This window comes from Alligator sinensis, unplaced genomic scaffold (assembly GCF_000455745.1).
Source record: "Alligator sinensis unplaced genomic scaffold, ASM45574v1 scaffold140_1, whole genome shotgun sequence".
NCBI lineage: Eukaryota > Metazoa > Chordata > Crocodylia > Alligatoridae > Alligator > Alligator sinensis.
Genome location: NW_005841836.1, coordinates 1,217,128 through 1,233,636, shown reverse-complemented (window position 1 = coordinate 1,233,636; position 16,509 = coordinate 1,217,128). Strand labels below are relative to the sequence as shown.

The 16,509-nt window shown below is 41.2% G+C and overlaps 1 protein-coding gene across 2 annotated transcripts in view; it reads left to right on the top strand.

Annotated features, from left to right (window-relative positions):
• Positions 1-16,509, top strand: part of RALGAPA2 (Ral GTPase activating protein catalytic alpha subunit 2) — a 375,043-nt gene that overhangs the window by 331,294 nt on the left and 27,240 nt on the right. The gene's annotated exons all lie outside the window — the stretch shown is intronic.

Sequence of the window (16,509 nt, the reverse complement as noted above, 5' to 3'; positions counted from 1 at the left end):
GAAAGAGTGCAGTAAAGAAAAATAAAAATTATTCGAGGCGTCAGAAACATGATTTATATAAAGAAAGGCTGAAAGAACTAAGATTATTAGGATGGAGAAGAGAGAGGGGGGATTTGATTAGTCTTCAGATTGCCTGCAAATTGATTATAAAGAGGATGGGAGATTGACTTGTTTTATCATTGTAGGGAAGAGGAATAGGAGCAATGGCTCTAAATGCATTAGAGGAAATTTAGATTAGAGATTACGAAGCTTTTTCTGACTATGATGGTGGTCAAACATTAAAACAGGCTACCTAGAGAAGTTGTGGAAGCTCTGTCCTTAAAAATGTTCAGGAGCAGATTAGGCAGACTTTTGGCTGGGATGAATTAGTGAGGGATGATCATGCCATGAGCAGAGGCCTCCTGAGGTTTCTCCCACTCCTACTTTCTTATAATCCTAGTGGTCTCCTACATAGTACAGATGCTTAATAATGTTTACTGTTTTAAGTAAAGGCTGCAAAAATTTTAAGCATGTATCACCTAATGCACATGTTTAGCTTTTCTTTGTTCATCAGTTTTTGTAAAGATGCTTAGTATGATGCCTTAGCTTATATTAAGATCCCGTAACTAAGATCCTGATCTTCCAAGCATCCATAATGTGAATGGTCCCAACTAAGAGAGTATGTTTTCAGGAAGAACATATGTTCATGTATCACATCTGAAGAAGTCACCGTAGCATCACTGTGGATTATTTATTGTAGAGTCGGGATTTCCAGAAGTATCTGGGGTTGGTCCACTTCTCCAGAAGTTAGTGGGAATTTTACCATTATTTCCATGAGAACAGAACTAAGCAACTTGGAGCAATTTTGATAATTTCACTCATAATTTTTTCAAAATAAATATGTCAGAATATTACTTGGGAAAAAATTCAAGTATCATAAACAGTGGCAGAAATAAAATTGAACGTCTAGGAAATGTATTGTCTGTTAAATAAGCAGCTTTATGCAGTTAATAACAGCACAGCAAATATAGTGAACTGCTTCTATCAGCTCAAATATCCAAATCGCAAGTAGATGAACCTACTGAACTACTATTTTTTTAACTTTCTATTCTTTCTAAAAAGTCTAAAACACTACTTATTGTGGCTGTTTTTTTCTCTTTAAATAAATATATTATATTTGTATTTGAATAAGATTAAAACTGTAACCAAACACAGGGGAGGCATTGCTTGGTAACATGTGACCTTTCTCCCAGTAATTTGTCCCTCAATGATCACCTAGTTTGTGGAACAAGCTAGATAATTTCGTCAACATGAGCATAGGCAGCTGTACATACACTGATAAAATAGGGCAGTTATATTGTTCCAATGATCTCTGTAGAAAAATGGCCTAGGGATTTGTCTTTTGCAGTTGTCAGGCTTCTTTCATTCTGGGCCTTTGCAATAAAATGAGTGTTACATGAAGCCTCTGTACGACAGCAGGTCCCTTTCACATTTGCTATGATCAGTCAACATGTACCTTTTGCATAGGCGAAGTCATGGGTGCCTTAGCCCCACCTAATTATGAGCACGGCTTCGGATTCTGTCTCATCAGAAACCTCTCTTCCAGGCTTTACATTCCACAGGTGAAACCAGCAGTCCACGTCATTCTCTTCTTTCTCTCCCATAAGGACAGCAGTAGCAGCAACCCCTTCTTCCATCACCTGTCAGGCCAGGACTCTCTTGGCCTGGTATCTGGTACCATGTAAACCAATACAGCCTGTTCCATGGTCAGGTTGTTGGTGACTAAGCCAGTGTCCCTACCTGAGGTAATCTGAGTGAAAAGGGTGTGTGAACACACAGCAGGACTAAAAACAAGACCTGTCAAAAGATGGATGAGCTCCCTGTGAGCCAACGGCCATCCATACTTGGAGAGGAGATGGGTACTACCAGGTCACTTAGCCAAAGAATCACCAATGATGCACAGCATCTAAGATGCCCCAACGGTTGTAGCAGCCTTGGAACTGACTTGACTAGACTTCTTCCATCTGCTTAATGGTTATTTGGACACTTGGGTCCTGACATTGTAAACGTGAATTTGTATTCCCACTGAATATGAACCCCTCCAGTGGGAGCAACTTGTGCAAGGACTTCCATATTGCCTAGGACATATGCCAGATGGTGACATATAGCCAGTTAATCCTATCAGGCTGAGAATGTAGGCTAAGAACAAGAGTTCCTCCATCACCCAAACCCAGAACTTTCCCAGGTAGCCTGGTTCCTAACAGAGAAGAGCTGCACTGATAAGTATCCAGGCAAGAGAAATGTGTGATCTCCTGTTAGGTTAAAAGCCATTTACAAGATGAATATTTGAGTTCCAGAGTGGGAAAGGTTTTCAATGTAATGTCAGTAGCTCTACAAAGACCTCTATCCTTGCCTCATTTAACACGATTTGGCTTACTTTCTTTACCAGTTTGAGTTCTTGTTAAAAACTATGGGTGGGTCCAGATGAGGGCCCTCGTATAGTTTGCAGTGCATCAAAACTGTTTGAGACTCTGCAAACTGCACGTGCCACACATGACAGGAGCTCCCAGTGTCGAAAAGAGCCGCATCAAAAAAAAAGTGGCGCAGCACATGCAGCAACATGCACTGTCAAATATGGCACCTACCCATCCAGAGCCAGGCTCTGGCTGCCAGCCAGGCTCCGGGCAGCTAGATCGGTGCTTCTGCTGCCCGGGGATGCCCCCAGGGCCCCAGGTAAAGCTGCTGGGGCCAGCACAATGCCAGAGCTCACATGCAGGGATGTGCCCTGGGGCACAAAGCGGTACAAATATGTGCCACTCCTATTTGTGCTGTGGCAAACACCCCGCCCTTACACATGTACACTTTTCTGGATACACCATATAACTCCATCTGATTTTATTTAGCAGAAATTTAAACCTATCTTGGAACTAGTGTCAGCTATACTAGAGACTCTTCAATGTTTTGGAAAACCTCCTTTACACATATTTCTGTATTATGGAATACCAATGTCGCTCTGACGAAACTGGTGAAAGCTCCTTTGGGGCATTCAGGACTTGTGAGCTCAGACTTTTTATATGGAAGGTTATGTTCCAGGTGCAAAGTACTTCACTACTCATAATTTATTTAGGACATCTGACTTACTTTTCTGAAGTAAGACTATTTACCTGACAGGTCTTCGTTTGGTTCATTGCTCTTGTAGTTGCTATTCTGTTGGTGTGAGGCACAGGCAACTCCAGGAACAAGTGCAGAGTAATATAGTCTAGTGTGCGCCATTCCAAAACATTTTTAATTATTTTCTACGGCTCAAACCCCTGAGAAATCCACATTCATAAAAATATACTTTTTTTTCTGACAGGAAATCCCCTGCTTTATGCATAGTAATTTACAGCATCAATCAGTGCATGTTTTTCCTGTGCTTTGAGGTGCTTCTTTCCATTCAAATATACAACTCCAATTTGTAGCATGCTACATTTTTGGAAACAAGTACATTTAAAAACAAAAACCCCAATCTCCATTTTTTTGCTTCCAATATTTGGCTTCATAGGAACCTCTGTAAAGTTACAAGCTAAGTGACCTTTCCCAGTTTTGATTCATGTATAATATCTTTTCAAATGACTGTACAATTTGCTTTGATGTTTTATAAACAGAGAGGTAAATTCACCAGTTTTCACTGATGTTCACAGTAACCAAGAGCACTGGAAGCAGAAAGCATGAGGGGTCAGGTGGTAGCAGAGCAGGAAAATACAAACTTTGGTTTTTGAGGTGCAGCAATATTGACTCCTTCCACAGCTGAAATGGCCTAAGTTGGCAACTGTATTTTCCCTTCCCTGAGGAAGCCTTCCTGAGTTTGACCCATTGTAGATTACAGCAGCCCTGGTCAGTTCATCATGCAGTATTACAATGAAATAGTCCTTTGCGTCTTGTGTTGGTGTGGATCCAGTGCACACACTCAGGAGATCATAATCTTTTCTGAACCTTGTGTGTGCCAGTGGTGTTGACCATATTTGTGGCTGATGATGAAACACCTTTGCCCCTCTGCAACGTGTTTGTTTCTTGCCTTGGTTTTGGAATGTACAAAAGGAATTAATGTGGAGGGAGCTAGGAGGACTTTTTTCCCCCAGAAATGAAGTGAGAAAAAATGGCAAGCTCAGATGGCAAAAAGAGTCTGAGACAGAGGTCAGAGCCAGGCCTGTGTCTTTACATAGGAAGGCATGGGGCAGATGTGCATCCCAGATGGGTACTGGTATTAAGAACAGATTCTGGACTCGGACACAAGGCACATATGCATGTTCACAGGGATCCATGCTGCCTACAACATCACTAGGAAGTAGAGTAAGTGGCCACTCTTTCTCTTAGGCAATCCGAATTACAGTAATTCCATTTCATCAGTTGTTCTGTCATGTGCTGTCTCATTAAGATTGACTTTAACACTTAAGAACTACAGGTGGCCAAAGTTAGACATTTTGAGGGTTTGAATAGCCAGGAACATGGGGGGGGGGGGGGGTTCAAAATATGTGGGTGTCTTTGATATAATTTTGTTTATTTATGAGTGAGTAATTTTGATTCCTATTTTATTTACAAAGGAAAGGTCAGACTTTTTTAACAGATTAACTAATGTTCACTCAGGTTTTTTCTTAAGCAAACACTGTCACTCATGAGATATTTAAAATTGTTTACTTTGATAGCTGTCAAAATGTAGTGCAGAAAGTATGTCCTTTAATGGAGGTGTAACAATTTGTTATGCATAGCAACAAGCTTACTAACTTAAGCTCTTCTTTTCAGGATAGATATCAAGTATCTTATAGCCATGTGAGACTGGGATATGGAAAGTCCCCATGGCTAGAATGAATTGGTTTGGAATTTTATATAATATATCTTAATTAGAAGTGTATTGGCCCTCTTTGCTATTGCTAGCACATTTATATTACAGATTAAGAAACAATAGTTCCATTTTTTTCAACATAGCACTAGAGTTTGGATATTAAGTTAGGGACCAGTCAATGTATAATATACCTTATTGGCATAGCATTTGAGCCCTGGAATGCACTGAGAAATCACCTAACACTTTATACAAAAGTGTGAGCTCTTCTAAGTTTTCAGGTTTTATTGTATTTTCCTAACGTGTTACTTTGTACTCCACAGATAAGAAGAACCTGCTCTCAGTTTTACACACAGCTACATGTCTTTTCCTCTCTGCCTCTTTAAAGTGGGGTTTCTTTACAGTTTTCCTTTCTGTTCACAGGGCTGCCATGCTTAAACTGCTGATAGCTTAGCCATGACACACAGCTGTCCAATAGGTGAGACTGATTCTCATAGCTTCACAGTAGCTGGGAAACAGGATCTTCCTTGCCTGCAGCCCAGTGATGATCATTTCTGTTGGTGCATTGTTCTTACATGTGTTGGTCTCTCTCGAAATGAAGGTGGGCTAAAGGCCTTGTACCTCACTCCCATAATGATATATATCTAGGAAGATCGCCCCAAACAGTTTGTCAGTGGAGGCGAACAATGGTGCTTGCCCATTCACAGCTACCAGGATCTCTAGCTCCTGTTTTGAAATGACCCCTTGGCTTTTAAGCCGGGGAAGTGTTATTGTTGCCTTTTTTCTGCTGCTTTTAAGCTGTGTCATCATTAGAAGAGCTTTGGCAATGGGCACATCTCTATTCAGCCAAGATCAGGTTTGGAGGAGAAAAGGTAAAAAAGCTCCATTTTGAGAACAGGAAGGAAAACTCAGTGGGACAGATTCTTAGTTGGTGTAAATTGTCATAGCCCAATTAAAGCCACTGGTTCTGTGGTAATATACACCTGCTGAGAACTTACTCCAGTATTTTGGCTTGTCCATTTCCATGGAAGTATAATATTAAGTGCATGTTGTTAGTTAGGAGTCCACTGACTCATTAGTTGTCATTTTCATTGGTACTTATTATTTCAAAGGGCCTTTGTTAGTTGAATTTTTAAATAGATTTTATAGAGGCAATTAGGCAGAGAAGTTAAATCAGGGGTATTTGCCTTTTCTCAGCATGGCAGTATTTAATTTTTACCTTGCATAGATTGAGGGCATTGTCTGAAGTATGAAACTAAGGACTAAAGTTTACTAGTTTGGATTTCTGTCTACCATTTCCTAAATAGTAAAAAAAAAAAAAGAAAAAGATTGTTTTTGTCTGACAGAGCATAACTTTTTTCCTGAGGTAATGTTAATTCATTTCAGGTTCCAATACTTTTTTATTCTCTAGATTTGATATCACAGTTTTTGACTGAGACATTTTATTCTTTTTGTTCTTCCGTATATTGTTTTACAAAAGCTTCCTCTGCCAGCTATCCCTTCTGAATGCTGAAGTGGAAAAGCCATTTCCAAAGAATTTGGAAGTTTTATAGCAAGAATGACCTCTAATGAGAGTAATAATTTGTAATGAAGATAAAATGTGTCTGCTGTTTTCCCTGCAGAGTAAATAGCTGTACCAGTAAGAATAACCAATAGCAAACGTAATTCAAAGAACTCCTAAAAGAAATCTAAAGGTGTGGATGTGCATTAGTGCAAATAAAATGTGAAATTGCTGTATGATACCAGGATAGTAAGCCATTGCTCTGTCACTGTTGTCATTAAGTGAATAGTCCAGAGTGGGATGACAAGGTGCCTGCATCCAGGGGATTTCCTGCAAGGACAGAAGAGTTGTAAACAAATTAAGATGAAAGCTGGTTTTCTGCTTCTTTCATCATAAATGCAACCTTTCCCCCTAAAGCACTTGGCATGACTAATCTGCCACATGTTCTTGACATCCTACAGGAGAGCATGAGCACCCCTGCTATACTCACGTAGTCCTTAGCACACCTTGGGCAACTTGCTACCACAGAACAAAACAAAGTCAGAGTCAGGAGCAGATGTTGCAGAGTAGCTCAGCACATAAGAGCAGAAGCCTTATCTTTTAGCCTCAGGGCAGCCTCTGCATGCTCTTATTACGGTATTCCTTTTTCAAGGAAAATTGGACTTCTATATAAAATTGTATTCTTTTCATTTTTTTTAAAGCCAGTGATGTCGATCATCTCTGAGAAACTCGCCATACTCCAGAGGTTTAGGCTTTAATAGAACAACTCAGAACAGTTGAATATGTGTGCATATGTATTTCAGGTAGCTCTTGATCAGGATGGGGGCACCATTGTGTGCTGCGTTTTTCAGGATCAGAGAAAGATACAGTCCCTGTTCCAAAAAATGCAGCCCAACATACTATACAGGTATAGCAGAGAAATTTTTCGGACATTAGAAGATAGTAAAGGAGAGATTTTCAAAGTGGCTGAGGTACGTGGCTGCTACTGAAAGCTAATGAATGCTGGATGCCTACCTGTTCTTTGTGTCTCTAAAATCGCTTCCTAAGACTGATTTTAGTAGGTTTCCTAAAGGATTTACCCACAGCAAGTGGAATGGTCTCTAGTATGAGGCCCATATACATCTTCATGGCAGACTGCACCTCCCATCTGTTCTTGCACTGAGAGAGAAGACAGATCAGGAAGGAACAGCAGCACTGGTGTCAAACGAGTCTACTTCTGCTGGGGGGACAACAACTGCTATTAAATCCTATAAATTGAGTAAGTGCTACAGATAGGTTGTGTTGCCTCCTGATAAGGCAGGGGTGTTCAACCCCCGAGCCTGCAGGCCGGATCAAGCCCACAGAGCCATGACATCCTGCCTGCAGAGGTCTGAAAATTTGCAGCAGGGGAGCAGTGGCAACAATTGCTGCTCTCCTGCGGTCAAACTTCCAGACCTGTGGGGAGCCCAGCAGGCTGAATAGTAACACTAGATTGATGTACCCAGAGCCCAGTAGAGGCACATAGGGCCAACTAGAGGTAGGGTGGGCCCTGATCCTGTAGCTTGGGGCCCCAGGAGGCAGTGCAGGGCTGAGGGAAGCAGCGTGGAGACCTGACAGGTGGTGCTGGACTCAAGCAGACAGTGGCGAGGGGCAGTTCCAGGAGGCTGCATGGGGTCTGATCCTGGTTTATGGAGCCCCATCCAGCCTGCAGACCAGCCACAAACCACTCATCCAGCCTGCACCAGCAAAAGTTTGAGCGCCGCTGTAGTAATGTGATCATGGGTTGTGAAGTGAATTTCATTCTGAGCTGCTAAACAGTCCCCCAGGCCAAGCCATGTTACTCATAGAAGGGTGCACAACAACATGAATTTCATCTGATAGTTTTAATTTTCTTTAAAATAAGACAAATAAATCCATGTTTGTTTTTCAAAAAGTCCTAGTATTTGATGTTTGCTGTAATTTTGAAACAGCTACTTTAGGTGGTTTTTTTAAAAGAATGTGTAGCTGTTAACAAAGATGGTTTGATTGCATCTGTTCTGTGAAGGGTGTGCGCCACCAGAATTCCCCCAAAAATTTTCAATTAGTTCTATGCAATAGTGGCAGTTACTGGACCATGAGTGATAGGAAGTCTACCAAGCATATTGGGTTTCGCATTGAAATCAACCATTGGAACATTTTATTTAAGAGTATGATGTGGTGTGTTTTGGCAGGGCTTGGACCAATAGTTGATGAGATGTACAGAGATCACGTACTAACACTTTATGTTGAAATAATTTTCATGCTCCTTGTATTATTCCTTTTTGGTAAACCCCTGACATTTATAGCCATGTTACTTTTTAGACATTAATATGGTTTCATGATTAGTTCCTCTTGGGAAAAGCAGCTTTGCCGTTTGCTCAGAAAATTAAGGTGGTGGTTGAATAATACATAAAGTACATTTATCTTCTGCACTTTCCTCTTTTTTATTTAAAAATGTGTTTCTGTGGGTTTGGTATGCACAAGAAGGATGCACCTAGTTTAACTTGTGCTCTCAGACATGGAGTAGACCATTTATGTGGCTGTTTGCACATGCAGCAATCTGAAAGTGCCGTGTTTTGTACTAGTGGTAGCTCACGAGTCCCGTGCCCATATGTTTTCCTAAGGTGTTATCACACTTGCTAGTATTTTGTTTTTTATTTTAGAACTCTTGTATGTCTCAGGCATGATTCAGCTTTATGGTATTCAGTGCAAAAAACACTTGAAATATAGTTCCATATTCCAGTCTTACTCGAATTCAAGACGAGGTTTCTTTCCCTGTTCAACATGGGTGTGGGGGGAAGACTCATCTTGCATTTAAGTATCAGCTCTGGGCAGGCAGGGGCTGCAGCTCTGTCTTGGCCTCAATCCTGGCCTAGAGAAGCAGCTACTGCCTGCCCAGGCCCAGGATCAGGGCTGGAGCTGTCACTGCTGCCTGGCTGGGGCCGGGGCTGGGGCCAGAACTGCCATCGCTGCCTGGCTGGGGCTGCTGCTGCTTAGCCACAGCCAGGGCCAGCCAGAGTTGGAACTTCCACCACCACCATCCGGCTGGGGCCACGCTTGGAACTACCTCTGCTGCCTGACTGGGGCCAGGGCTGGGGCTGGAGCCACTGTGATCCATGACCTGGGCTGTAGCCAGAGCCACTGCATTGGGTAAGCCCAGGTGAGATGGTGGCAGGCAGAGGCGGGGCAAATGGCTGGGGGTGGGGCAGGCACTGACGGGGCAAGTGGCAGGGAGAGTTAGCAGTGGGGGGACAAGTGGCAGGGAGGCCAACACCAGAAGGGCCCCTGCTTCCCCTCCCACCCCCCACCAGCTTGCTCCCCTGCTGCTTTTCCCTGCCACAACAGTGGAGGGAAAGTTTAAGACAACCCTCCAATAATTAGATTATGTACTTTGAAAATAACACATAATTTTCCATATCTAGAATCTAATGGGCAGGGGGGTCATCTTAAATTCAACATCATCTTGGATTTAGGTAAATATGAGCACCATTTTGTCATTTGGTAAGATAAAAGTGGGTAAATGCTTTAAAGTACTCGGTAACAAAGCAACAGCTAACATCAGCACGTATGGCTTGATCCTTTATTGCTTAAGTCAGCGGGAGTTTATTGACATTTTTTGAGAACAAGGATCTAAACCAGGGGTTAGCAACCCCTGGCACACATACTAGAGCATGTCGTGTGAAACCATTTTGCTCAGCACACCACAGCCGGTCTGGGCTCTGGGTAGACCCCTGCAGCTGACCACGGAGCCCAGGCTGCTTGCAGTAGGTGGTGGGGAGGCTGCAAGGAGCCGCACTGGGATCCATGGTACCCTGACCGGGCTCATTGCCAGCAGTGGGTGCACGTGTGCCTCACGGTGGACAGCGGGGAAGGGACCCAAACTGTACTGCCACAACATGAATTGGGCCCCTCACAGCTTCCCCACCATCCACCCTTGGTACACTGATAACTTACAAGTCAGGATTGAGGGTCTTTTTGACACTTTGCCCAAAAAAGTTTCTGACCCCTGATCTTAACCGTAGTGCCCACAAATTACCTGATCACATCAAATTGACTGGCAGAAATGTAATAAGCCCTGTTTATCTTAGATTTGCCATTTCCAGCTCTTCAGAATTTGTTAGCCCTCTTGTTTTTACTGCTGCTTTTGCAAAAGTAATATATCAAGAGTTGTGCTGTGGGCAGTTACGTTAAACTGAAAAAGCAAATATAATGCCCCATAGGTAACATTGCTAATATGGATGGGTTGTAAATATTACCTGTCAGTTTTTGTTTGGCACTGAAATCTTAAAGGAGCAAACAAAATCCATGAAAACTGGCCCTGCTTTTATGTTCTTTCCTTATTCTCAAATCTGCCAAGCTGGCATAAGGAAACGCATCCGCAGTTACAAAATACGGCTCCCTTTATCTTGTCTACAATAATTATAGAACAGATAATGGCCTACGAAAGGAATTTCTGTACAGGAGAGCTGGAAACTCTAAGTGTACGCACATGACATGTCCTCTTTCTTACTCCTAGGAGTTGCAACATTTTTCCCCCCACTAAATAGACAGAGGCATCCCCCAGGTGTCAAGACCATCCATACAGATTGGGGGGAGTCCTGTGCCTCCACACATTCTCTCAGCTTCTTAACCAACCCCCTTCCCAAAATTCCTTCTTGCAGTGGAATCCACACAAATAGGAACCCTGATAAATTGATAGTCAGCATCATCTTGTATGGCAAGTTCCATGGAGCTGGTGAGAATATAGTATTTTTCTTCTTTGCTTTGTACAGAGCCTAGCATAATAGGGTTCTATTTCAGGGCTGGGGCTCCTAATGTTTCTGTGATACTCCTCCTATTGCTACTGCTAGTACTAATAATACTGTGGAATGCGGCCAATCCTACTTCTCCCTAGCCACAAACCCACAGGATTTTGCTTTATGCTTGTATAAAAAGTATGTGTCAATAGGAAGTATGCTCAGTGTTGATTATATTCCATGTGTTGCTGAAAGCATATGTGTTACTCTTGAAATGCTTTCTAGAATACTTTTATTTCAAAGATGAGAATTAGAAGTGAGATCCTAACCAATTGCACAAATACCAGACCAGTAGGAGAGTTGGCAGAGGTTTTGCCCTTGTAGATTACTTCGGGTATGAACGTTCCATCTGCCTAAATCCTACCATAGTTTTATTTCTAATTATATTGCATTTATGATTTATATTGTATTAATATGTTTTTGTGTGCCTCTGCTTCGCATTGATGTATGGATATGTACAAGATGGGCCCAGAGCCAAGATTTCTACAATCAACACAATCCAAATACTGAATCTAAACACTGAGAAAATTACAGTCTGATTTCTGAACCTCTTTAGGAATTTCCATCTGGGATGCTGGTTCAGTCTGTTGTAGAAGTTCAGCCTGGGTTCATGCTTATTTTGCACATTTCTGTGTATTACTTCATAAGTGTGTGTATCATTTTGGAATATTTTAGGATGAAAGGCTTTACATATATATATATGTAACCTGTGTGTGTATAGATATATATCTATATAGATGTATAGCTAAATGTTTAAGATACTCAGTTTCTCAAAGGTTGAGTGCAAAAGCTTTTGTTTTCTTCATTTCTGCCATGAGGTGTTTACAGTAAACCTTTCACTCTATAGAATTAAGTGAAAACATTCTTTGTGATGCAAATGCCTCTCAAGCTGGCTCCTTTATTTGCCACATATCAGATATTTATTCCTTTTGTCTTCAGGCCTCAGGTTGCCTCTCTCGCTGTCCACCTAATGGTTGTCTCTTTCTCCTCACCCCATACAGTCTCAAAACATTTTCTTTTTCCCCATGATGTTTTATCTCACCCTAAACTAGCCTTTAATATTCATCACAGAACTGGGCCTGTTGAATTAAACTGGTTGAGATTTCTCCTGTAGACAGCTCTCATTCCTGTCTCTCCTTCATGTCCAGTGCAACCAAACTATATTTATATCTGCAAAAGGACTTATAGCTGGAGAGGAGAACTTCAACTTTCTCCTTTTCCTCATATTGAATGACCAGTGTGGAAGAATCTCCTCCGTCTTTTCTTAATGGGACATTTCACAGATCATTCCAGTGCTTGTGATTACTTGAGATCTTTTTGTTTCAGCATGGTAATTTTAACATGTTAATATCTTTTGCAGCAGTCTAGGTCTACAAGTGTTAGCTTGTAACTTGTTATAAAAAACATGTTAAAATCACAATCTACAAGCTCCATACTCTCTTACTGGGCACATATATTTACATTGGGGTTTATTTACAGGACTGTGATTTGAAGCCCTATTTCTAATACCGCACATTTGGTACATAATTGTGCCCAGTCATTCACACCTTTTCATAGCTCACTCCTTAAATATAAAACACATTTAGAGCATGACACAAAACACATTTAGAGCATGACACAAAACACATTTAGAGCATGACACAAATAAAAATGTAGCTATATCTTTTATAAACATTTTATTCCAGAGTTTGGCCTTCGTGGTAGGAACAAAACATGAAATAATCCTAGTGATTTCAATTTAAATTTAACAGCTTGAATAGCATCAGTAACACTGAGACAACAAAGAATAAATACCAATTGCAGTATGACTAGCATCTGTGTAGGAATAGCGAGCAGTTCCATTACTGAGAGGTATTAAGAAGTGGTCAAATTGGCATACATATTAAAAAGAGCTGCTTTTGATCAGCTCCTTTGAACGTCCAGTATAACCTCATTCATCTGAAGCTCTCAGGGGACACCCAAAACCTTCAGATAAATGGGGGTTTAGTTAATCAGGGAAGCCAGCTGTCCAGCTTCTTCACTAGGGCAGGGTTCAAGAGCACAACCTGCCCTCCATGGTATTGGACCATCTCGGCGAAACGGTTCGCATGCTTCTCCTCAGCAATCTGGCCGTGGGGAAGCCAGCCAGCAGCAAAGCTTCCCCCAGCACTAATCAGCTCCAAGCACAGCGATGAACTAGTGCTGATGGGGTTGATATTTTGTTAGTGGCATATTTCATGTCAAAAAAAAGAAATGTTAGTTTCCATGGCACTGTAAAAACACTAACTTCATGCTGCAAGTGGGCAGTGATATACGATGGGGTGGCTCACTGGCATGTACAACAGAGTACGGGCTTACAGAATTGGGACCATCAATGAGGTGTGATCAAAGCTCACATAATTAACAGTTCAGCTTTAGTTTTAGGTTTAGCTGTACAGCAGTTCTTGAAATCATCCCCTGCAAGTCCTCCCATTCTCCTTTTTGCCTCAGATAAGTACTCTTTTTGACACTTTTAAGTGGGTCTAAGCCTGGGTCTTCACTGCAGATTTCTGCCATTGTAGCTTAGGAGGTGGTATAAGGAGGAATGATTGCTGACCGACCAGCAGAGCCTGCAGTAGCCCAGAATGCAAATGTAGCTATCCCAGCAAACAGGACTTTTGCTGGGAGGGAGGGAGAGACCAGAATAAAGTATCCCAGCAGTGATGCCATTTTGTCAGTATAAACTGCATGTGCTATAGAAGTGTTTTGCGTGGCCACATCAGCAAAGTGTTTCTAATGTAGATTTGGCCTGAGGGATAAAGGGGGATTTATGGTAAAGATGAGGCTTTTGGTTTTGCAGAAAATTTCTCTGAAAACCGACCAGTTTGTTTGTAAGAATGGCTTTTATTTAAAAAAATAACTGTGCTACTGTGAAAGGCCTCTTGCTCATATGGGGCTGTCATTATCCTTTACAGTCTACATTCAAATAGTTAGGGTTTTTTACCTCCCAGATCAGCTGTCATTTTTAAGAGACCTAGATAAGACTATTTCTGTCCAAAAAATACCTTTCTAAATACTTTTGCATGTAAAATTGTGGTAACAGTGAATTAGGTTAATTTTCTCTTTGTCATTTAACACTCCCTGACTTGCACCACAAGTGAAAATAAGCGATCCTTTCATGTGAATCCCTCTTGGATTTCTGTCCCTGTCACAAGTCACTGTGACTTTGTGTTATTAGCAGTCAGACCTCAAGGGTAGCCAGAGACTGGAATAAAATGCATGTTGATTTCAGGAAAGAGAAGCCAGAGAAGAGCAGTGAGGTGGAAGTTGATACAATCCCTCTCTATGCTGGCCTTGACTGTAGCTACAGGTAGCGTACTTACTCCTTTATTTTCATGTGCAAGAAAAACGCATAAAGTTTTATGCACCTACATAAAAAACCTACATAAAAAACACCTACATAAAAAAGTAGGTGTTTTTACCTAAAACTTACTCCTTTTACGTTTCTGGTAAATCTTTCTAGACCTCTGGATGCTTTTTGAGCCCTATACATATATTATTTTTCAAATGTGTTTCCTGTAAACTAACCAACTGTTGTTTAATCTTTTTCCACGCTTAGGGAAATCTCCCCTCTCCCTCATAAATAGGAGTTTCATGAGTCATTTCATTTTGATTTGAATTCACGTCACCAGTGCCACCTCTTGCGATCTTTCCATGCAATATTTAGCAAAATGCATACGAACTTCTATTTTGTTAGCAGTTGTTCATTGCATTGTATGCTTATGTGTTAGATGTGGAAGGCCTTTCATTAAACAGCAGTATATTATTAGGCATAGCATGAAAAGCCTTTATAGTGTATCTGCCTTGTTTAAACTGGGCCCACAAGCAGGCTGCAGACTAAAAGGGTGAGCAATGAATTGAGAGTTGATGGCAGGCCCATAGAGGTCCTAAGGCTCAGGTGGTTGTCAGCCATAAGTTTAGCTTAGCTCTTTCAGTAATTTGTCACGCCTTGGTCTGCTCCTGCTGCGCCAGCACGTGCCAGCTTAGTGTCAGAGTGCCTGTTCGCCAGACGGCCACTCAGGCCTAACATCCTGCTGTTAACAGGACCAGCGGCTTGCTGTGGCAGTATGGAATACAGAGCCTTGGCAACAGCCAAGTGCTGTGCAGAATAAGCATGTTCATAATGAGATGTGAATGGCATCAGTCAGTCCCTTTAGAATAGGGTCTAGGCGTGTGCCTCCTCTCTTAGGAAGTTTGGCAGCCTATTCATTAACAAGAGTCATCAGGAGTTCAGCCTATAATAGTGAAGCAGCCCCAGATATGTTCAGCCTAATGCTTGTGCTATCAGGAATGTGTTCTCTTGGGCTTAAAAAGAAAATAAGCAAATAAAATTGTCAGCAGGTGCAATCGCTAAAATGCTAAGTATTAATTTTCTTACTTTAGTTTCCTAAAGGAAGTTTATAGAAAGATTTCTCAACAGAGGTTTCTGCCTCTGTTAGCATGAAAATCTTTATTTTTTAAATGTTCTCTTTTAAGCACAGCGACTCCAGGAACTTGCATATAATTAAGACATAAACACATTGATTATCCCCACTGAGGTAGGGCACTAGATATTGTGTATTGTCTTTCAAAGCATTATTTAGCTCTGAATTACAAAGGACAAAGACATTTTCAAAGTGTCATTACTAATGTAGCAAAAGCCAAAAATGGCACCTTGAAATAATTTTAATAAGTGATGAAGGGGTTTCAGTTTTTAAAAAATCACCAAATTTTTTTGAGTTGCTGGTGAAATTTCATCTTCTCGTAATTTGCTAATTATAAATTGTCATTTTCCCCTACTTAACACTATTTGGTGGATTTGGAATACATTTCTGTGTGACAAAAACACAATGAAAATCTGAAAACTCATTTTTTAGAGCAGGAAATGGGGAATGAGATGTCATACTGGCTTCTTCGAGTGTTAATTCATAAAGTCATATGTGAGGTTCTTCAATCCATTGTAGATTTGTTTCAGACGTTATCCTGTTATTGGAAGTGCGTGATTCACCTTCTGAGAAAACAGAAGCTGCACACAAAAGGAAAAGATTTGCTTTCTCCTCTGTGAAAAGCTGCCGCAAGCAGGGGTCCTATTAAGACAGCTGGAAAGTTGCTTCAGCTTGTTACGCTTGTAAGTTTTATTGGTGACTGGTTTTTGATTACACATTTGAATGCTGCGTGTTCCAGGTTGCCGAGCTTTAATTAAAAGGCAATAGTCTTGATTTTAGATTGCTTTGTTGTCTGTATTATGCAGATTGTGCTGTATGCATGTTTTTATTTCCTTAATTTGTATCACTCATTTAGGATACATCAGATGACAGCTTCTAACATACAACTTAAATGTAAACTTTGTACAGTTCAAGAATGTTACTGTTGTATTCTTCCTTATGTCAGAAAGTGCTGTGATCAGTTGCATCTATTTT